We start from the raw sequence: 24,170 nt of genomic DNA, 5'->3' as shown, positions 1-24,170 counted from the left end.
GGCTGGCATAGACTTCATCCACTACTTCGGAAGAGTCATGGTTGGGTCCTCCCTCCTCCGTGGGAAGGAAGGTGGCCGGGTTTAGTGTTCTTACTGTTTCGAGAGTGACCCTTGGGTTTTCATAGAGAATGCCTTGGTATTGTGTCAGCCAAGCATTGGAGAGGAAACGATATCCTTGGGTGCTCACATGACCACATGTGGGACCTTAACATTAGGTGTTTGTTCCAGCGTGAGTTTGTCTGCCTCCTTGATGAGCAGGACTGTGGCTGCCAGCGCTCTGAGGCACAGTGGCCATCCTGCAGCCACAGGATCAAGTGTTTTTGACAGGTAGGCCACTGGCCATTGCCAAGGCCCCATGCTCTGAGTGAGCACTCTAAGGGCTATTTTGTCCTTTTCTGTATGAAGAGGTTAAAGGGCCTTTCTGTGTCAGGCAAATCCAGGGCTGGGGCTCATCCCAGAGCCAACTTTATTTCTTTGAAAGAGGCCCTTGCCTCCTCAGTCCATGTGAGGGGCTCCCAGTCTGGCCCTCTCAACAGTCATAGAGGGGCCTTGCTATGGCTGAGAATCCAGGAATCCAAATGCGACAGAACCCTGTGGCCCCTAAAAATTCATGCAAGCCTCGTTTTGTTTGGGGCTGTGGCAGTGTGGTGATAACTTTCTTCCTTTCCGGTCCTAGTTCTCTTTTTCCTTTTGTGAGGAAGAAGCCTAAGTATCAGACCTGCTGCTGACAAATCTGTGCCTTCTTCCAAGAGGTCCCATACCCCGAGTAGGACAGGAGCTGCAGGAGGGGAGGGCCTTGGTACCTTTCTTACAGTCTTCTTGGGTGTCACTGGCAAGGAGGAGGTCATTTACATATTGGAGGAGGACACACCCTGTGGTTTCCCTCGGAAAGTCGGCGAGGTCTGCAGCTACTGCTTCCCCAAAAAGAGTGGGCGAGTTCTTGAAACCTTGGGGAAGTCGTATGGTCAGCTACATCTGGCGCCCTGTAACGGGCTCAGTCCATTCAAAGGCAAACAATGGTTGACTTTGAGGAGCCAGGCGGAGGCAGAAGAAAGCATCCTTTAGGTCGAGGCATATAAACCATCTGGCTGACCCCAGAATTTGGCTGAGGAGAGTATACGGGTTCAGAACCACTGGGTGTAAGGAAACAGTCACATTGTTAATGGCCCTCAAATCCTGTACTGGTTGGTATCCTCCTCCTGGCTTCTTGGCTGGCAAGAATGGGGTATTCCAAGCTGATTGGCAATCAGTTAGGATACCTGCTTCTCTGAGCTTGGTCAGGTGCTCTTGTATACCCATTCTAGCCTCGAGTGGAAGGGGGTACTGCCTTTGTCTCTGAGGTTGGGCTCCAGGAATCAGGTCAACAATGATGGGGGCCCGACTCCAAGCTAGTCCAGGTGGGTTATCTTCAGCCCATACAGAGGGGAATGTAAGCCTGAATTCTGAGGGGCTACAGGATAAGTCCTGGGCGCAGAAGAGTCTCCATTCTTCTTCCCTTGGCAGGGTAATCGCCAAGACCAGGGTTTTCTTCTGCCTTGGGTTTAATTGGAGGCTAGTGTGTCCAGTGGGTTCAAAAGTTATCTGGGCCCCAAGTTTGGAGAGCAGATCTCGGCCCAGGAGAGGAATTGGGCAGTCGGGTAAGTAGAGGAATTCATGCCGGACCTTGTGACCCCCAAGTTCACACTGTTGAGCTTGACAGAAGGGCTGCTGCATCGCCCGTGTCCCAGTAGCCCCAAGTATGGTTGCCGTCTTTTGGCTTAAGGGCGCCACTGGGGAAGTAACAACGGAGTATTCAGCCCCAGTGTCAACCATGAAAGTTATTGTTCAGCCCCTACCTTCATTTCGATCGTGGGCTCATGGGGGCCAAGAGAGAAAGAGCCCAGTCCCCCTCAGTCCGATTCTACCCCAGCCAGACCAACAAGGTTCTCGCCTCGAGGTTCTTCCCAATATGGCTGGGTTTTGAGGGCCCCTTCTGATTTGGACATTCATTCTTCAGTGTCCCTGCTCTTTGCAGTATGCACATTGGTCCCTTGCTAAGGGGGCTCTGGCCTTCCCCCCTTTGGGTGGTTGGGGTCTTCTCATCTTTGCCGCGTCTGTTTCTTTTAGTGCTGTGAGGAGGGCGGCCTTCTTTTTTAGTCTTCTCTCTGCTTCTCTTTTGGCTGCAACTTCTCGGTTCATGAAAACTTTATTGGCGACCTCTATCAGCTGAGTGATATTCATCCCAACAAAGCCCTCCAACTTCTGGAGTTTTCTTCTGATGTCTGGGGCAGCCTGTGCCACAAAAGAGGTATTTACCATCTGTTGACTTTCTGGTGCCTCGGGGTCAAACAGGGTATATACACGCTATGCTTCACATAATCTTTCATAGTAGTCTCCGGGAGACTCCCCAGGGTGCTGCGGGACTGATGATATTTTCGTCTTGTTCATGGGCTTTCTGGCTCCAGCTAAGGCTCCCCAGAGGAAGGCTTCCTGGTATCATCAGATGTGGGCCTGTCCTTCTTCTGTGGTGAAATCCCTTGTTGGGCGTTCTTCAGGTGCAGCAGCTTGAGCCCAGACAGCAGGGTCATTAATCCCTGGAGGTGCATGATCTTCTAGGTACTGTCGTGTTTCTCTTATCCTTCTTCTTTCTTCTGTATTAAGCAGAGTACGGAGTAACTGTTGACAATCTTCCCAAGTAGGTCAGTGGGTCTGGAAGAGGGACTCCATCAAGTTGACCATTGCTTGTGGCTTTTCAGAGTATGATGGAGTGTTGTGTTTCCAGTTGAGGAGGTCGGTTGTGGTGAAAGGTTGATAATAATACATCATGGAACGGCTGGGCTGGACTATTCCATCCTCATTCTGTCTTTCAGGCTCTCATGTCTCCCTTACAGGCATTTGGAGAGTGTTAGGTCTGGGTCTGGGGTGCAGTCTGGCTGCTGGCCCTTGTGGGGGAGGGTTCTCCGGGTCTGAGAGGGACGGGGAGATGGGTGGTGCCACTGCTGTGGCGACTGTGGTGGTGGTGACGGTGACTGTGGTGGCAGTGACTTCGGTGGCAGTGGCGTGGCGACTGTGGCCCTGGTGGAGAGACAGATGGGGGAGGAGTTTCAGGCTCAGGGGGAGGGGGGAAGGAGCTTGGCAAGTCATAAGGAGGTGGAAAGACAATATCTTCCTCCGCATCTCTTTTAAATATTAGAGGAGCGGTGGGTCACTTCTTTGGCTCCCTGGGTGAGCCTCCAGGTAAAATGGTTAAAACCTTTGCCTGGCTCTGTTTGCTAATGATGAATCGCACCCAAAGCGAGGGATTTCGGGCAATTTCAAGCCAGGAGTCGATGTATGGAAATTGATCAGGGTGGCCTGGGTTCCCAGTGACTATTAGCCAAACCTGCTGCATTATTTGAGCATCTAATGTCCCTTCGGGGGACCATCCTACATTGAATATGGGCCATTCTAGTTCACAAAAGGTCCTTAACTTCCTGGGTGTCATTTTCACCCCATAATCGCCTGAAAATCCCTTTTTAAAATTTTTGAGCATGACCTTTAAAATCGTAGGCTTACTCTGTTTTGTTCCCATTATTAATTTCTTTCTCGTGTTCGGTGTCACAAAGACAAAGGGAGGGTATCCCCTCGGATGAGAGGACCAATCAGATACTTCTCTCTGGTCGCATTCCTGAGGGGAACTTTAGGTGAGGTTTGGCTGTAGCGGACTCAGCTTTGTGACTTGCAATCGGAATCTGAGCCAATACCGCCCTGGACCTTATACGCTCACCACGCACAGGAGAGCACATTTAGACTCCGTAGACTCTTGGGGACCTTAAGGGTGCCTGTCCGTGGAGCCACAAACTCGAACTCAACTGGCAAGCCTGGCTGAGCCACACATTCACACACACACACACACACACACACACACACACCGGAGTCTATTACATTCCCTCCCGCAAAAATTCTCTACCTGTGAGACCTGTTAAGGCTTCCAAGGATTGATCAGGTCCCCCTTCCACCCTTTTGGGTGGGCCTGACTTCTTTGGGGCCCCGGCCTTACTGGTTCCGATGTCGGGTCCAGGTCCTCATCTACCAGGTCTGAGTCCGGTGGGAACAACAGAGTGGGGCCAGCCCGAGGCAACCAAGAAGGAGACTGCCGAAATTCAGGCAGGGCGCACCTTCTCCCTTGCGATCCCTCACTCCATCACCGCCTCGCTGTTTTCCCAAACAGGTGGCAACAATGAGCCAGCACGGTTGGGTTTCCCGGTCAGGGAACCAAGTATGTTATGGAACCAGACTGGAACGCTGGCGGAAAAACCAAGCAGCACTCGGAGATCTTGGTGGATTGGAGATTTATTTAACACTGGTGGGCTCAGAGGAAACTGTTTCTCCACAGTCTGAGCCTGGAATGCAAGTGGGGAGGGTAATTTATAGCCGACAGCCTCCATATCTGTGGGGGTTTTTGCATGCACAGCAAACAAAAGAAGAAGAACCCGGAGCAGGAGTCTTTAAGCTAGAGACCAGAGTCTGTTTTAGTCCTGTTGGCCATTTTGGCATACTTTATTTACTTCTCCAACAACATCAGTCAGGGAGCCTCTTTTACAGCAGGTCATGTGGGATCCTTAAGTCAGCCACACATGTGGTCTACCTCTGAGCCACTGGGCTGTTCAACTTGCTACTGCTGTTGGAAAACCCTAGTAATTAAGTGATTGAGTCACAAGAATGTACCTGCAGCGGGGGACTCTGCTTCAGGCGGGGTACGAAGCTGGGTGATTGTGGCTTCAGGGTATGAAGCCCAGCTGCCTGGGGTTGAATCCCAGCCTGGCTGTGTACTAGGTAAGTTACTGCATCCGTCTGTGCCTCCCTGCCCTCTGTGAAATGTGCCACATGACTATGTTGACCTACAGGGTGGCTATGGGGATTAAATGCATTAATATACACAGAGAGCTCGGGCGGGGGCCTGGCACAGAACGGGCACGTGTCAACATTATCTCGTCCAGGGCCATCCTATCTTCTACAGAGATCCTGAACTGTCAGTATCACACATCTTGTCAGTTGTGGATCCTGGACCAAGAAGTCCGATCGGCTGTGTAGCAGTTTTCAAAATTCCTGGCCTTAGGACCCTTTATAGTCTTAAAAAGTATTGACATCAAAAAAGCTTCTACATTTCTGGGGTATGTCTCTTGTTATGTTTTATACTATTGATATAAATTGAAACAAAAATTTTAGATATCACTATTGTCAACCAAAATGCCACTTTTAATGAAAAGTAATTATTTTCCAAAACAAAAACAGTAGAATGGCATTGCTTTGCAGTTTTGCAAATCTGTTTAACATTTGGCTTAATGGACAGCACTGGATTCCCCTCCCTGCTTCTGCATTCTGTCCGTGCAGTGTGTTTATTTTAGTTGAATTAAAAAAGCCCAGCCTTGTCACTCCAGACAGGATTCTTGGTCATGGAGAAGTTATGATCATAGCACCTTCTTCACCCAGGGTTCGCTGGGTGTTGAATGAGTAATGTGAAAGAAGAGTGGAAGGTCCTAGTGGAAGGAGTGAAAGGGAATGGAATGCTGTGTGGCAAGAACTAGGGCCAGTGTTGTGGTGGATGTGGGGACAGGCCTGAAAGTATCAACAAAGTGAGACTCGGGGAGAGAGGCCAGAAGTGACTGCAGACGGGCCCTATGGCACAGGACTTAGAAACCAGCACTGTGAGCTCAAAGGAAGCAACCACGGAGGAGCCGGAAGGAAGAGCGATGCTCCCTCCACAGCAGATTGCACTACTGCTCCTGTGAGATAAAGCCACTTCTATTCAGCAGTGGTACGTGAAGTTCCATTGGTAATTCTTATAATGTGGGGATTGAACTGTAGAAAGGCAAAAGAGAAGATAAAACTATGTACTGTTTGGATTAAGCATAAATCCACTTGCAAGCAATTGCAAAAGCTAAAGTTGGGGGGAAAAAAATCTCGAAATACGTTCTTGCAAAACTCTTGTATAATTAGCTTCTTTCTTCAGCCTCCCCACCCCTTCTAAAGAAAGGCGATTTTATTTCCTTCTAAGTCTGGTCACACGTTGCCACTCTGAATTTCCATCTCCAGTTTGGCAGAGGCCCAGGGACAGCCTCGTAGCAAGTCACTTCAGCCAGTACCGTGCTTGCAGCTGAGTGAGGAACAACTCTGAGCCATCCAAGAGGGTCCACAGAACTGGGTGTTAAATGTTCTCCAGATTTGCCGGCCTCGCTGGGTGGCTGCTCTCTGCCATCGGAAGTCAGAAATGGTTTCTCCAGGGGCCAACCCGTTTACTTTTATAAATTCTATCCATGTCCCCCTGCTCTGGATTTATCAGAAGAGATGAGCATTCAGATCGTTGGGGGATGTTTGGGAATCCTTTTTTTTTGGGCTTGCTGGAAAGACTGCTTTGGCAGATGGGCTATAAAGATCTTTAATTCAGAATGCAGAATGACCTCTTCATGGTAAAGGATGCTTTCTTCATTGGGGGCGTTCCTGTGTTTTTCCTTTCCACAGCCTGTCACGTCTCCGGCTTCTCACCCGCCTTGAGGTGACTAAGCAGGTTGGGTCTCCTTTGTGGCCCCCTGTTTCTAACGTACTGCTGGCCAGAACGTGCTGAGTCTTGCCCATGCAAGGGTGGGGGGTTTGAATGAAAGGCCGTGGTCCCCTGGCATTTCAGAGGCCACCCCACCAAGCGTATGTCTTTAATCCTAGGCTCTGTCAACAAGGTTGGCAGCAATCCTCACGTTAAACCCTAACCCTACAATTTAAGGCGTGTGCTCCTACCTCCCTGCCTCCAGGTGGTGGTCTTCCGAAAGCATCCAAGAGCCTATTGGTTTTCAGCTCAAACTGAATTAAAGTGACAACTATGACCAGGCTTCTAGAGTCTTCATCTCTTGTCCTAATAATAAGCACAAAATCTTACCGGAAAGGCTAAACATTCAAGATGCTCTTCCCAGAGACAAATCTTTCTCTGTAACTTCCAAACAGGACATGAATATTATCATGTAGGGTTCTTGAAGCCATTTTTAATGGAGCAGATTTCTACCTGTGGAGTTACACCATTGGAGCAAGAGATGGTAGCTACCAAATGAGCTTTCTATTTTTTGTGTCTGTCTCTTTTTTCCTACACAATTTGTCTTTTTTCTCCTCTTCCCTCCCGCCTACCCACTTTGCTCCTACCTTTTTTATAATCCCTTTACACATGCTGAATTTTTACTATTTATTTATAATTTACATCCTGCTTATTTATGCAAAATATGTGAGGTTACTTACAATATTATAACACAGGAGTCAGGAGAGCAAAGAGAAAAAAACTAGAGAGGGAGAGAGCGCTGTAGCAGGAATCTGAGATGTTTTGCACAGTTGAGCACTAAAGTTGGATGTAAGCCTTCTTCTAGAGGGAAAAACAGCGCGATGTGTCAGGTTATGGAGTTCCTTTTAAAACCAGATGGACACGTGGGTTTTTCTTATGTGTGTCATATTTCCGTGCCAGGCAATTCCCTGTTTCTCCAGGACGAGGCTCTACTTATCGCTGCTGTCACCCCCTCCCCATCCCACAAGCACCTTGAGCTCTGCACAAAACCCATAGGAAGATGACTGGCAGACCCACGGCTTCCAGCTGGTGGGAAGAAGCTGAACCCTTTGCTTTCTTCCTGAAAGTTGACTTTATTAGAGTTGGTCCAAAGGCGACAGAGGCCACTTGGGGCTGGCCTCTGAGTCAGGACTTAGCCCAGACTTTTATCCTGGAGACCTGAGCCTGACCAGATGGACCTCTGGTGGGCAAAATCAAAGGGGATGTCCTCCGAGTAACTTCCTCAGCCCAGGGAGGCGAAACCTACCTTTCAGCCGGGACTGGGAATCTGTTTCTTGAGAGAGCCTGCGTTAGGGGTCATGTCTGAGCTGCCTCAAAATCCCAAGTGCTGGCAAGTGCAAAGGTGTTCGAGTACTCCTTAGGAATGAGAAAATGCATTCCGTTCCTCTATCACCAGTGTCAATAGATACGGGACTTTTGGAAGAGACTGTGGTCAGGGCTAAATGCTTAAATCAAAAGCAGTAAATAGGAGCTGTGCTGTCTGATACACTAGCCACTAGCCACATGTGGCCACCGAGACTTGAAATGTGGCCAAGTCCAAACTGAGATGTGGTCAAAATGTAAAATATACACCACATTGCAAACACTGTGGGAAAAAAATTGAAGTATCTCAATAGTGATATTGTAATGTAAGATAGCTCAACCTGTAATAATGATTACACGTTGAAATGACAATGTATTGAATTTATTGGGTTAAATGAACTATATTATTAAAACTCATTTGACTTCTTTCTTCCCGCTTTTTAATGGAGCCACTTGAAAATTTAAAATTAAATATGTGGCTCACATGGTATTTATATTGGGCAGCTCAGGTCTGAATATCTAGAATATTCATCTAAATATCTAAATACTCTAGATATTCTAAATATGAAAACATTTTTTGAGGAGTGTATTTCCACTGTGTTCCCTAACGCCTATGTTCTCTCTCTTGTTCTTTTTCAACAGATACGGCTCTCCACGCAGCATGTCAAGGACTACGTTAATCACCAATTCCTATATTTTTTTTTCCCTCCTACACAAAATTTCCATTTTCTTTTACATTTGTTTACCCCAGCCATCTGCAGTACACCAGTTTCAGATATTTGAGCTGTGTAGAATTTCTGTGTGTAGAGGTGTGTGCTTGGACTTTTCCTGAGAAATCTGAAGGGGACACTAAGAGAAGATCCACTTACCCCTGGGAACCATTGCCAGGACTCGGCTTCGGGGTGCTGGGTGGTCTCTGGGCAGTCCCTGGAGCCTCCTCTCTCCATAGTGCACAGTCCCAGCAAACACCCTCCATGCCATTCCCTGGGGGGAACATCCAAGTGCCCTGGAGGTGGGGAATCACGCTCCACTGCACCTGTCTGGTCTCCTGTAAAATAAACATATTACTTTATATTTTTAGGGAACAACAACAAAAAAAGTGCTGCTATCAGGTTCAAAATTTTCATTCTGAACACTTTTCCGAAACAAATTACCCCAAAGAAGCATTTTGAATATCCCGGTCACATCTTTGGATCTGTGAAATACACTTTCAGTAGGGCACCTGTTAAAATGCAAAACAAATTTCTTCAAGGCAGAAAAACAATCTGACAGTAGCAATGTAGAATTTGTTCATTCAAACACATCTATGTAAATGTGAAAAGTCATAAAATTCACCTGAGCTGCTTGCTAGTGAACGTGCAGCGACTAGTCTCAGCCAACCCACTTTGAACATCCTTTCTTCAGGAGTGTTGAAAATGCTGCAAAGTTGGGTGATTGGAAATGGGGTGGCCCCCTCCTCGCTTCCTCCTCCCTAACCCTACTGGAGCTCGTATTGGGGATGGCTTCTTCCTGTAGGGAACCATCTTAAGCCTTGAGGGGGTACTGCTGATGAAATCCAGGATCATTCATTCCCACAGTTGAAAAAGGAAGCCCTCCGGCAGGGGAGTAATTGACAAATATTTGTGCCCGTGAATAAGTTGCTGTAAGTTGTTATGTTAACCCTTCATTGCTGATTGTTTTTTTGAGTTTGTTCTGTGGCTTCAAATTGATAGATTTCATCTTCTTAAGCAGAATTAGAAGAATTCAGTATGGATGGATTTTTTTTTTTTTTTTACATTTAACTATTGGTTTATTTAACACATGAATTTAAAGGTGAATCAACTCTTACTTCCAGTTGTGGATTTTAGAATGATTGATTTCCAAGTAGTAAAGTCTTCAGGGAAGCTGACAAAGCTTCAATTAACTTGGTCTTGTGTGCTGCTACTAGTTTTGACAAATTGGAGGGTAAGTCAGTGACGACCAGACTAATCTCAGTGAAAGCATCCATCCTATCTCTGTGCCTGCCCACGATGAGGAAGCTGGCACTGTCCCTGCTGCTGTCACCACAGGAATGAAATGTAGGCCGGGTAGACATGGAGTTTTCTCTTTGCTGTGTGAGTCGTAGTTGAAGTGTGTGTGTGTGTGTGGTGTGTGTGTGTGTGTGTGTGTAAAGCACTGAGGACTGTGAATTAACTTCCAGACTTTTCTTGTGTAAAATTTCCCTAACACAGCAAAGCTGCTTTGACTTAATTTATTTGTTAAATGTTGCACTTTGTTTATGTGTTTTTTTTTTGGGGGGGGGGGACTAAGGAGAAAGAAGAAGACATTCTACTGAAGTATTTATTTCATAAATATGACAATTTTGCATTCATTTACATTTTAAAAATTCTTCTTTTGATTTTCTTATATTGCCAGTAACTTGCCTGCTGTACATGCTCAATGGCTATTTACAGTCTGATAGAAGGGGCTTTGTAGGGCAGGATTTGCAAACCTTATCAGGTAATAACATATGCCATAGATTATAATGTTGCTGTTAATATGTTTGGCTCTGATTTTAGAGGCTGAAGCATTGGTCTTGGAGAGGATTGCCAATTAGTAGTTGAGTGACCCTACTCAACTATCATGCAACTGTATTACTTTATGTTTGGAAATTGGACAAAGGTCAGTAATTCTTTCTGGGGGCTCTCTTGTTAATAGATTATTTTAGATTCTTTCCAAAGTAACTTTTCTGTGGTTACCCCTTTTCTATTTCTCAAGAATCGCTTGGTCCTTTCGTGTTTCAAAAAGAACTACGTGTTTCACTTGTAGTTCCATATTTCTTGATCTCCACAAGGGATAGACAAAATTCACACCACTTTTATTCACAGAGAAAGTTGGCTTTGATGTCTCTTAAAGATAATTCCGCTACTTGCTGATCAGCCAGTCAGTTCACCTAGCTTCAATCTTTATGGACCTCTAAGCTAACTTTCCCACACTGTGACTAAAAGATAGGCAGATTATCGGGGAATACAGTATATTCAAGTGGATCCCTAAATATCACTTGGTATAATAAACTAATATCAGGACCATATTCTCTGTAGGCCACTTTTTAAAAAAGCCACATTGATGCAATTTTCCTTGGTTTTTAAGGTTATTACTCCTTTCCATTTGTACTCTAAATATAAAAACCACACTTCTGAATGGCTGCGCCTATGATTATATTTTTGGTTGTATGCTGCTTTTTGCTAGAGAGAGAGAGAGAGAATGTGTGTGTTTCTCCTCTGTGAATAATTTTATATTTCATGCTACTTCTTGAAAGTTTACTTTTTGATGCTATAAGGGAATAGCCAGATGGTTTATACAAATAATCTTTACCTGCAGGATGGTGGATTGTTAAATTAGAGAAATGTTGGTTGGGATATCAAGATTTGTGGTTGCATTTAACTTACCAATTGCATTTTTGTAACATAGTATGTTCCTTCATTGACTGTATTATCAATTCATAAAGTGCTTTTAAGACTTCAAAAGATTTATAGGTGGAGACTAAAATATATTAATGCCAAATGTGTTTTGATTGTTTACTAGACAATTCTGTACAAATGCCTCATCTCTTCAAAAGCTGTACGGTTGGTTTGTTTGAATGGCAGGTAGTAGGGAGAGTAAATGTGGATTCAGACTTTTAAAGGAAATAGTACCATGATTATAAAAAATTAGAATTCATAGTAATATTGGGATAAATGAAGAAAAATGTTTGTCTGGAACGTAGCATCTAGTGACTTTGTGATGCCCTAATTTCACATGAAGAAGGGACATTTCTGTCCAAGGCCAGACCAAGCCATCCCCAAGATTCATGGGAGAATTATCAGTTCTCTTTTCCTAGAGGAATAACTGAAAGCAAATAAAAGTCTTGACAGTCCCCTCTTTGAAGTGTATTTTTTTTTAGCAGGGCAGGAGACATTGAGAGTCTGGCTACATGACATTATTAGGGAAGTTTTTCCCTGGAAGGGAGCTGGGGGAGGATTTCACTTCATTGTCTCACCCTGAGTAGCTTGCGTAAACTAAAGGAACCATCGTAGCCTAAAATGGTTTCATTTAACACTAACAATTTAGACTGTTTAAAAGTATTGAATAAGGGCCAGGTCACTGCTGAAAGAAGCACTGCTCCATGAAGTCTGCTTACACATTTACATATCATGTACCAATTTTAAATAATTTTCATTGTGTGCAGATACAAGGGGAATAGGGCATCCTGTAGGATTGTACATGTTTAGTGTGTAAGTATGTAATGTGTACTGCAGATGTGTTTTCTCTGGGCTTTATGTCTCTGTACAGTAGCTTTCATTAAAAAAATTTGTGGACAGAATTGTTTTGGTGGTTTGAAGGGGACAATGGCCGCTTATATCAAGTGATGATGCTGTAATATAGTACATGTAACAAAAGATCTGGAAGTAACCCTCCCCTGGCCCGTGGAAAACTTTGGTTATCCTCCAGGTTCTAAAATGAAGATGTATGGATACTCTGGCAGACTGCATGTTGTATAATTTGAAAAATACTAAAAGTGGAAAATAAAATTGAGTTAAACTTTGTCTGGTCTGTTTTTTTTCTTTTGTGAGTCGTCCTAAAGGTATTCTCACCTAAGGCCTCAATGCCAGTGTTAGGAGGAACCATTTTTTGGCCTCAAAAGAACATTTCAGCGAACAGCCTCTCAGACCCAAAGCATGAATAAAGTCAGCACTGACGTTTTTGCCTCTGACTTTGCTCAAATACCTATTTTATTTATTCATTTATTTTATTTTATATTTTACATTTATTTATTTTTGAGAGAGAGAAGGAGACACAGAATCCGAAGCAGGCTCCAGGCTCTGAGCTGTCAGCACAGAGCCCGACACAGAGCTTGAACCCACAAACTGCAAGATCATGACCTGAGCTGAAGTCGGTCGCTCACCCAGGCGCCCCCCCATTTTTATTTTTTATCAAGGAATCAAGAAAACCTGGCATTTGTTCCTTAAGCGGTGAAAAGATGGCAACTGATATAAATAAGTATCTTAAACTTTTTTTAAGGTAAGATTGAGTTACAGCTCAATAGACCAGTGTCATAGCTGGATTTCTGAATTTGTTCTTGCCCAAGTAAGGCACTTACTCTAACAATATGTTAGCACATTGGTATTCTTTAATGCAGTGGAGCCCTGTGTATATTGAAAGATTATTGGCATCTTTTGAGAAAGGTTGGCGTGTCTGTGTTCCTGTTTAACCTGAATATTAGTATTAATGTATAGGTCTGAGAGCTTATGAAAGGACTCCAGACTGTGATGCCTTTGGAGAATAACGAAAGGCAGAATGCAGGATGATTTCATCTGCTTTCGGCAAGGAGCCTTCTATACCTCAGGTCACTGGAATCCTGTGGCCCTGCAGGCACTGTGTATGTAAAATACCCTCCTTCTCATTCTTGGTTTGGTTAATGTTGCATGAGAGCCAGACAGTAAACTACTTTAATCAGTTAAAATGGAAAGGATGGATGCCAAATCAACATTTCTAAGTGGGATTGAGGGCACTCCTTCTGATGATGTGCTTTTATGATGTCTTATCCATCTTTCTTGAAATTGTTATTCTCCCGAGAACTTGCAAGCGGCAGTTTCTAGATAGCAGATCGTTAAAGGTGACTTATATAGTAAAACTTTACACGTGGATCATATTTAGGCTGAAGCCTGCGTATTTGAGGTGGAAAAACAGTCCTCTGAAAGAACTCAATTACAAATCAAATTGCAGGATCAGTGGGAAATGACCCCACAGGTCCCTGAAAGCAGGGGTTCTGCAACACAGGAGGGCTGCATTGACCACCCCCCCCCACCCCGCCCTGCTGTTCCCCAGGGTCCTGCAAGTTGTTCTCCAGGTTTCTGGTTCCCTGGAGCTCTGAATGGTGCTCCAGCTAGGACTTGGAAGTACATTCAGAGCTGCAGTGTCTGTGGGAGAATGTGGAACTGAGCTATAAGCTGCAAAGGTAATTACTGGTGACGTGTGTATTGGCAGCTTTAATTCTGGCATTTGTGACAGGTTACATCTTGTGATTTGTCTTATGTACATAATAAATTGAAGAGAAGTAGGAGGCATTTCTCAGGTGACGCATCAAATAAGAATGTGGGCTCACTTGACAAAAGGCATCCTGCCATGGGGTTTTTACTTTCCCTTTGGCGTTTGGTGGTTCTTCATCCAATCTGCAAAGAACATATCAATTTCTGTGTGGTTAGTCGGGCTCAAAATAGTAAAAGACTTCCAGGTATCCCCACGGATCTTTCCACTTATAACACTGTGGATGGCAAAGGCTGGAATTCTCCATCTGCTTTGCCTCCTCAGTGCCAACCGCTCTGTTTGGGAGTCCTCCCCGTCTGGCACCCTCCAAACTCTCACCCCTCCCTATGACCATACTGCAAATGATTCTCATAGGATAGCTCTTCAAAGAAAATTTACCTAAAATGATACTTTACTCCTTCAAAACATATACATGAAACTAGGGAAATTGGCAAACTTGCCTCAGATGACGTGTTAACCGCATCAGAACCTCAAAATGCCCAGAGAGCTGTGGTAAGCAATCAGTTAATTTGGTGAGATGATTCTGGCTGTGTGTCAGATACCGTTTTAAGTGCTTTGCATGTATGAATCCATCTAATCCTCCTAATAACCGCATGAGGTAGGCACCATTATCTCCACATTAGTGGGGAGGAAACAGGCACCAGAGAGGTTTGGTAACTTGCCCAAGGTCTCACAGCTGGGAGGAGGAGTCAGGTTTGAAACCCAAGCAGTCTGGTCCCAAGGTTTGTGTTCTCAAGAGATGGCAAATATCTCCCAGAACAGTGCTCGGTGTGGTGTGGGCTGCGTCGGGAGGGGGGCGGGGGGGGGGGGGGGGTGGTGGTGATAACCAGCAACCAGCCTCAAAAACCCTTTTGTAAACAATTTATACAAAGTTTTATACCTTTGCATACCTTTGCGTTTCTGTGTTTTCTCCTTTCAGAGGAATCTGAGAATTCCTTGTTAGTTGAATTACATTAAGCAATCAAATGCATCTAGTAAAGATCATCAAAATAATAATGAAAGCGGATGCCCCACAGCAGGAGTGCCTGCTAATGCACCTTCTAAAGGAAGTCTGCAGCCACTGCAATTGTCAGACTCTTTTTCTGTGTAACAGACACTCAGAAGCTACAGTCACTCCTGTCAGTTTCGTACTATTTGCCTTAAGAATTTAACTTCACTCGTGTTGACTTTTTTTTCCTCTTTAGGACATTAATTATCTCTGGTTGCATTTTAAAATATATAGCCTATGTCCTCTGCTGTTTAAGCTCCAAGTGAAAGCAGGGCTCTCTTGCCCCATCTGGGCCAGCTGGAACGGGAGGTCTGAGGGGCACTGGTGGGGTCCCCTCCCCCCCCCCCCCCAGGTCTATGTGAGGCCTTGGAGGAGGCTGCTCAGGGAGCCCTGTTGATAGTAGCTACCCCTACCTCACCTCCAGCCTTGTCAGGATGATTAATAGAGCCTCATTTTAGTGCTTTAGGTTTCAAAAAAGTAAACATGCCAACCATACCACACATGCATATGCAAGTCCGACTGCAGAAAAGGGGCAGGAAAGCACAAGCGGGGTCCTTGTGAGCACCCCCCACCCTGCTTTACCACAGACTCCCTTTACCTCTGCCTCTCCTGTCTGAGGGTGCTTCTGATGGGCTACTACAGAGTTGAGAAGGACAGGCTGATGGCAGATTTGTCTAGGTCTTGGGCAGCTACCTCCTTCAGCCAGTGCCATCGTGGCTGCTGGCCTGCAGACCCCAAGCACTAGCCTGGCTTCTCTGCTGCCCTGCAGTGCCCCCTTCTGGGACATGCCCCTGGAGCACCGGCTCTCCACTATAGCACCGCTGAGTTAATTCCAAAACAGGAATAATGATGGACTTGGGACCTGGATCCAACTCGACTTCATACTGACCAACTGTGGGATTATGATCAAGCTGTTTGGCTGTACAGCGTCTCAATGGCTTCGTCTCCATACCTGGATTAGGAGATTTCTGGTCCACCACTCTCTACCCTTCACTATTGGTTGGAGGATCAGATGAGAAATTGTGTGCCAGCATTCTATCAAAGTGCCACTTAAACATAAGAGATTGTTATGTTAAAAGACAAAATTCAACTGAGTACATTTTAAAGATCTTACTGGCCTTATGCAATGATTCATGAACTGGGCAGCATGAATCTAGCAGATAGAAAGGAGCTCCGAGGAGCAGTACAGAATGAAAGACTTACAGGCAGAAGGGAGTGGGAACAAAGGGGGAAAAAAAAAAAAAGAAAAAGAAAAAAAAGGGCAGAGTAGTTGTGGCAAGGTCACTTTCCTTTAGAGGATGGCAGGGGTCCCTCAGGCAGATTACCTAACTAGTGCTGACCAGGTGATTCCTGGTTGACTGGTTTAAGATTCCATTTCTGGAAGAGCTGAAACAGTGACAGTTTGGGCTTAGCACAAGTGACTCCTTTTGGGGCCTGTTGTATTGTTTTTAGCAGTTATTGTAAAAAGCTTCCTAGGAGAAGGTATTTGCTCCTTGGACCCCGATGATGCCATTACCTATCACCCCTGATACGTAGCAGAGAAGAGTATGGGAGACCCTGGGAATTGTCTGATTCCACCCAGTGAGATCAAATCTCATTGTAGCTCTCTGTTTAGGGTTCTTCCTTTCCCACACCTCCCCGTCCTTCCTTTTGGGGAAAAGCTGCTCTTAGGCTGTTTCACAGGGTAAGAATATCCTCAACCTGCAGTGAGGAGGGTTTGGGGCTGGTGTCCCATTTTTGTGCCTGGTGTTCATCTCTGCACCTGGTGTCCATCATCTCTGTGCCTGGCGTCCATTATCTCTCTGCCTGGTGTCCACCTCTGTGCCTGGTGTCCCATCTCTGTGCCTGGTGTCCATCCCTGTGCCTGGTGGCTGTTCGTATCAGGGCTCAGCTGCACTCAAGGTCCTGACACCTCATGCATCAAGTCCATTCTGCATCTCAGAAATCACAGCTACTTCGGAGGGTCTACGTCCCAGCAGCATTTCATAGGAGCTTAACAAGTTCCCCAAAGTGAGATGAGAGGCACTCAAGGAGTCACTTAGCCAAAGCCGGGACACAAAATCCTACTCAGCTGCTGGCAGCATCTGGAAACAAGCTCTCTGCTGCTTCTGCTGCAAAGAGCCTGGTATCTGAAAGCTCTCCTCCTGGCACCACGCTGGAGGCAGGTACTCACTGTGCGGGGCAAGCTCTTCTGTCCTTTCTGCGTGGGCCTGCTGCTCATAAACAGATGACTTACCACCGTGACCTCCGCTTTCTACTTGTCTTCTTTCAGCCGTAAACCCAAGAGAAAACAAATCCAGACAGGTGAACTAACCTGTCCAAGGTCACATGGTTGGTCTTGGCTCTCGAGCTCAGATTCCTTCTATTACAGTCTCCTCTGTTTGCCCATCTCAATTTTCTCATTCCTAATTTCCCCTATGACTTGTAAGTAAATAGTGTCTTTTAAAGTGGTTTTCGCTTTACTATATTAAGCCAATAAAGTGGGGAGTTCTTGGAAGAAATAAAGTGTACATCACCAATACTTGGAGTAGAAAAGAAGGCTACGGAGGCACATTAGAAATCATCTGTTTCCACCCAGCAAGGGTAAACACTCCCCTTACGTCACACACGGACAGCCGGAGCCCAGAGCTCCTCACTCCAGCCACACTTCACTCCGCTGCACCAACCCTCGGCCTGCAAAGACAGAGGCTGGTGACGGTAACTGATGGCGGTGGGCGCCTCTCTGACGTCCCTGGGTCAAGCACTGCGTGACGGTTAGTCGCGTGGAAGTGTTTTGTACACATGTGAACTGTGTGCCAGGAACCTGGCGATCAGGACTGGACCTTGGCAGTTCATAGTCCAGAGTTCCTGTAGCTCCCACTCTTCTCTGGAGTAACCGAGTGCCTCTCTGGGAAGTAAAGTGCTTAGTACATCATGCATGGCTCATGATAATAGCTAGTTTTTCATGTGCATTCTGGAATCTCTTAACAAGGGATGGATGACAATGGCACTGTTATTTTCCCCACATGCAGATAAAGAAACTGAGGTATGGAGAGCTAGGGAGCGGCGAAACTGGCTGTACAGTCCATATTCTTAATCATTTTTTAATATTTATTCAGTTTTGAGAGACAGAGAGAGTGCAAGTGGGGGAGGGGCAGAGAGAGGAAGACACAGAATTCGAAACAGGCTCCAGGCAGAGCCCGACACGGGGCTCAAACCCACAAACCGTGAGATCGTGACCTGAGCTGAAGTTGGCCTCTTAATTGACTGACCCACCCAGGTGCCCCTTAATTTTTTTTTTTTTTTTTTAGAGAGGTGTGGTGGAGAGATAGTGTGTGAGCTGGGGAGAGCTTAGAGAATCCCAAGGAGAGAGAGAGAATCCCAAGCAGGCTCAGCACTGTCAGTGCAGAGTGTGATGAAGGTCTTGAACCCACAAACTGCGAGATTATGACCTGAGTCGATATCAAGAGTCAGATGCTTGACTGACTGAGCCACTCAGGTGCCCCTAGAGTCCATAGTCTTAATCAGGTTTACATGGTTACCAAGGAGCATAGAGAGACGAGGCTGAAATCATGTTTCACTCTTAGACCAGAGCTTATTCACAGAACCTGAGCAACATACAGGAACGGTTGAAATCTCTATGTGATAAACTCAAAATGTTAGCATTCATTCACTCTTTCCGGAAATATTTGAGCACCTATTTTGTACACAGCGTTGTTTTCAGAGCTGGAGAGAAGTGGTGAATAAGGCACGACAGTCTTTATTCTCTTACAGGCAAATGACGAACGAGTGAACACTACTTTCTAATATGATCGAATACATTTAAGTGCTATGAAGAAAGTAAAACAGGCTGCGCTGTGGTAGCAGGTGGCTTGGTCTCCTTGGAACCAAGTACTCAGGGAGGGCCTCTGTGAGTGACAGAAGGAGCCAGCCATGCAAAGATCTGGAGACAGTTCCAAGCAGAAGGGACAGTAAGTGCAAAGGTCCTGAGGAAGATTTTGCTTGGTGTGTTAGCGGTAACAGAACTCTGATTTTACACGAAGAGTTTTCTCCACACTGGCATTTCACTTCCTCATTGACCTTCAGCAAATTAAAAAGATGATCCATATGTTTGTGTTACCTTCAAAAGTAGGAACTAAATTCGGAATAATCAAGAACTTCTTTCCTGGGTTTAGAAACCCACCACCAAAGGCATTTGGACATTTTTGTAGCCAGCAGTTTTGTAAGCAGACCCATAGCTTTGTAGTCCATGTTTCAGTGCTTGCTCCGAAACCCAAGCGAAAGAGGGCAAGCAATCCTAAGAGGATGTGTTTTAGACAGCCCGGCAAATTCACGATGATCCGTGGTCCCTGAGAGCGTAAGGCAGCATACTGAGGAATAAATATGGAAAAGCTGATTCGCTGCCCAGCCTCAGGGCCAAGCACTCGCCTGAAGGGGCCACCTGTATCTTTTAATAGTCTTCTCAGGGACATACTGCCTCTACGGTGTGTCACTTGGAAATTTTGCTCGCTGCCCAACACACTTTGGAGAGGTTATTTCAACTTTCTGCTGCTTTAGGATTCTGTGATTGGTGGACTTCCAAAACCCAAAGAAACCTATGTATCCTTGGCCGCCCTTGGTAAGCATGGAGAGAATTTCACCAGACAAAAAGCAAAGGTTCTGGATTTTGTCAGATAATTCTTGCGCTGACATTTTTGGGTGTCCCCGAAGCGTAACTCTGATAGCCGTTCTTGCTGTAGCTGCTGCCTGTTCTGTTCTTGGTTCAGACTCATTTCTTGCCAAGATCCGCCAGGAAAGAAGTGTTTCCCGCTGCGGGCCTCACACAACTAAATGGCACCAGACTGAAGTTCCCTGTTCAGTGACTAATTAGCCCGTGGCTTTAGGAAGTGGAACAAAGGATCTACATTTTTGTAGGATGTCACTTGAAAGTGTGAGCTGAATAGCGTCAGCTGTTCAAATAGCAAAGCTGGATACAGTGGGGTATGTGGAGGGGGTGGGTCCCGGAGTGAGGTAGCAATCCGGGCAAGAAAGGTCTGGGTTTCTCTGAGATTTAAAGGGCTAACACAGAGGTGGCTGCACATTTTATTTTACCCTAAAAGGAAGGCTGATTTCTAAATGGGTGAAGGGGAGGGGAGCTTGGGTGGCTCTTGATTGGTTAAGCGTGCAGCTCTTAAATTCGGCTCAGGTCATGATCTCACCGTTGGTGAGTTTGAGCCCCAAATCAGGCTCCGTGCTGACAGTGCTGATCCAGCGTGAGATTTTCCCTCTCTCTCTCCCCCACCCCTGCTCATGCTCTCTCTCTCTTTCTCTTTCAAAACAAACAAACAAACAAACAAACAAAATGGGTGAAGGTGAGTGGGAGGTACAGGTTTCTAGTTATGGAATGAATAGGTCATGGGGATATAATGTACAGCCTGGGGGGATATAGTCAATGGCATTGTCGTAGTTAAATGGTGACAGATGTTTGCTACGCTTGTGAGCACAGCAGAACATGTTGACTCGTTGAATCACTGTGTCATACACCAGTAACTAATGTAACATTGTGTGTCAACTATACTTCAATTAAATAAGTGAATGAATGAATAAATTAATAAATAAAATAACTTAAAAAAAAAAGAAGCCTCATTTTGTTGTTTTTAGAGCACTACTCATGTGAACCTGGGTTGTGGAGAGAGTTAACATTTCTCTTCCTTTGTTCAGGTGAGGTGAGGGCATGGCTTAGAGGGGAGGGATGCCTCTTGGTGGATGTGGGGCGGGAGCTGTTCCAAACTGAACCTCTCCCCAGGCTTGCTTCTGCACCTGAGAAATGAGAAGTTGGATGAGATCCGTTTCCTAGGCTTGCCTGTAGGTGAGTAGCACCTGGAGTGCTTATTCAACACCACTCATCTCTCCGGAATCAGAATTCTCAGGAGCAGTGATCTGCCTCTTGAGCAGGCATCCCCAGTGACCTTCCTCCTGAAGGATGTCTGGGAACAGCGGCCTGCAGGATCTCTGACAAGTCTTCTGGCCTCCAGACCCTTGGCTAAGTCTGGAAGGCAGTGATTCCTAACCGGTTCTGAGACCCTAACATCTTTGCAAATTTAAGGACAGCTGTGGATTCTCTCTTTAAGAAAAATGTATGTAGACACAGAATACCGAATTCAGTTCCAGGGTCTATGGACCTTGGTTAACAATTCATACCCTGCAGTTAGCTCTCAGAAGAGAATCTAAGCCCGTAGCCGTGTGCCTGGCATAAAGTGGCAACTCACTGAATTTTATGCATGCCTCCCAGCCCCTATGATACACTAGTATTATCTTCATTTTATAGATGAGTAAACTGGGGCATAGAGAGATTAACATATCTTCTTAAGAGGCAGCTGGATTTGAACCCAAACATTCTGATTCCAAAGCCAGTGAACTTAAATTCTGAGCCTAATAAAGTGGTTATCAGGTTTGCCTACCTGAATTCATGGCTCTTTTTGACCCTAATATTGCTGACCTGTTCCCTAAACCTCTCCCATATTAGTTTCAATTAACTGAGCAGCTACTATGTACCAGGAACTATCCTAGGCACTTTCCACACATATTGAAAAATGTGCTTAGAAAATGATGTACAGTATTAACACACACATAGAATCTTGTGTAAAGGTAGGAAAAAAAGGTAAATTATACCCCAAGGCTCAGAAAGTTTTTTGGTTATTCTTTGGATAATTTCTCTTCCACTATACAATCAGAGAACTAGAGATAGAAAAAAACCCTGAAGATTTCCTAGTTCAAATGTTGTTTTCCTAGGTACCAGGAGAATAACACGCATGATCATTTGCAAGGATTAATTCATTCTAGATTCTTAAGAAGTCTATCAATAGTTTTATCCTATTTTCAGCACTTTAATACCATCAAACATCAGTTGGCTCTCTTTGCCCTGCCAGCCTGAGCCATGAGCAGGTGCTTTGTGCTGGCCCTGTGCACTTCAAGTGCCTTATTTGACTTAAGCTCACAATCATATCAGACCTGCATATTTCAGATATCCCTTTCTGGCGAAGAACTTCAAGCAGAGATCTTGTCTGATTTCATGCTTACGGGTTTTCCAAGTGGGAGAAATGCACAATTAGGGAACATGCCCAGGGCTACTCAGCAAGCCTGGAGTGGGGCTGAGGGAGGGAAGGGGGAGAGAGAGAGAGAGAGAGAGAGAGAGAGAGAGAGAATGAATGGACGCCAGGGCAGAACTTGTGCCTTCCTGATGATGATTCCCAGGCCAGTTGGGTGGCATCACTTCAGGTTGACCCAGCCAAGATCACACACATAGTGGGGGGGACCCTAAATCACAGCATAGATCACATGCTCCACTGACTGTAACCAATACACCAGAAGGGCCCCGCCCACTTTGTGTGGGTGAGACCTGGAGGGGCTCCCGACCTCAGCCCCACGTGCTGGTACCAGTGACTATCCCAACGGCAGGACCCTCCACAGCCCCACCCTGGGACATTAGCCTCCTCACCCACCATACAGGGAGTACAGCTGGAACAGGGCGCACCTAGGTGCGGCATTCTCTGTAACTTTTTACCAGGTCAGCCTTGCCCAGTGTGAAGCAACCAACCAGGCAACACCACATCTTAAACACCCATCTGTGCAAGACTCACCGATGAAGCAGGATTTGGGGGGGAGGCGGTCCGGGCCCCAAGAATGTTGAGCCTATTGTTGGGGGTGGGAGTGGTGCAGGCCACTTGGCCCTGGCCTCACCTTGGCAGACAGCCTCTAATTATGGCCTTTGAGATTTAATAGATAGTCCTAGAAGTGTACTGAAATAGTTCTAAGTAGGAATGTTCTCCGCGCATCTTTAAAGTTGTACAATGTTTCCTATAGTGGGCTTAGAATGGATTTCTTTAATGAGTCTGCAAATTAACATATGAATAGCAGCATCACACAGCATTGTGTGTGTTTGTGTGTGTGTATATGTGTGTTAAGGTCATTCATTTGCTCAATGGAAAAAATACACCACACTCTTTGTGTCCTATTTTGACACATGTTTTTTCATGGATTTTATTTTATCTAATTTTTTTATGTAACCTCTACACCCAACTTGGGGTTCGAACTCACAATCCTGAGATTAAGAGTTGCATACTCTACCCACTGAGCCAGCCAGATGCCCCCCCCCCCTTTTTTTAAATGTCAGGGCTTCAGTGAGAGTAAGTGGGTCAGGTCATGAGCTCTAAGAGGCCTGGAAAGAGCACGGATTAGAGATTTCAGCAGAGGACCAACCCCAAGTCCCATTTCTGTAGAAGCTCTATCCCCAGTTAAGGCTTCCTGGCTACAGGACTCACCAGCACCCCGAATGCCCCACGCTTGGCTCAGCTACTAGCTGTGGGATCCGGGGTCAGTCACACAAACTCTGGGCTGTTTCCACAAGTGCAAGGCTGGCAGGAGAGCATCGTATTTCTGAGTACCCCTGCCTGTGACATCTTCGGAAGTTAAAGATTTGCTTGACAGCTTATGAAGATGTCCAGGGGGTGTCGACTTCCCACAAGCCTGACAGGCAACCAGAGGGTGGTAAGCGGTACAGACAGGATGGGTGGCTTGGAAACCTAGCCTCTTGACTCTGGGTTCTTGCTGGTAAAGCGGGAGAGATGCTGGAACAATTCTGGCTTGGAGAGACCATCAGAAGGCTGGACTCAGAAGACTGAGCCACACCTCATTTGTGCACCAGAAATTAAGTGAGCACACGCATCGTTCAAGGCTCTGGTTATTTAACAGCGTACAGAGGAGGTTCCTCCCCTTTTGGGGCTTACAGTCTAGAGGTGGAGGTGGGGGGGACATTACGATCTGAAATGATCTTATTTATAGCTTAATGCTATTCTACAAAAGGCTTTGGGGCCCATCTGAACCCACGTGGGTGAGGCGGGGATGGCTTAAATGAGGGATGGTCAGAAAAAGCTAGAGTTCTTCCAGTTCTGAACTCATTGTGCCCTTGGCCCAATCATTTTTACCCCATAGGTCTCAGTTCTGGGTTCTCGATTTATGCATCCCACAAAGAAAGGGGTTGGCTTCCATTCTTGGCGCTGGCTTGGTCGGTCGGTCGGTCGGTCGGGTCACGCTCTGTGGCCCATCTACCGCGCCGGCCAGGATGGGACCAGGCCGTGCCTCCCAGGCACTGACCGACCCCATCAAAAGATCCCTGAGGTTCCCAAAGGAGCCGGAGCTCCGGGCGGCTCGCTTGCGGGCGGGGCCCACCTGTCCGGGCCGGGTCCCCTCGCGGGCGCCCCAGGTGGCTCGGGCGGGGAGGAGCCGCGCCCCGCCCCGCCCCGCGCGGCCGCAGCCAAC

General features: G+C 46.1%; 1 protein-coding gene across 1 annotated transcript in view; it reads left to right on the top strand.

Annotated features, from left to right (window-relative positions):
- Nucleotides 1–12,405, top strand: part of KIF5C (kinesin family member 5C) — a 166,294-nt gene extending 153,889 nt beyond the window's left edge. The window contains exon 26 of the mRNA XM_049616144.1: nt 8,504–12,405. The gene's annotated coding sequence lies outside the window, so the exon portion shown is untranslated. The remainder of the gene's footprint in view (nt 1–8,503) is intronic.
- The last annotated feature ends 11,765 nt before the right edge of the window (nt 12,406–24,170 follow it).

This window comes from Panthera uncia (genome assembly GCF_023721935.1).
Source record: "Panthera uncia isolate 11264 chromosome C1 unlocalized genomic scaffold, Puncia_PCG_1.0 HiC_scaffold_3, whole genome shotgun sequence".
Classification (NCBI taxonomy): Eukaryota; Metazoa; Chordata; class Mammalia; order Carnivora; family Felidae; genus Panthera; species Panthera uncia.
The sequence above is the reverse complement of the archived record's forward strand: the minus strand, read 5'-3'. Positions and strand labels throughout refer to the sequence as shown.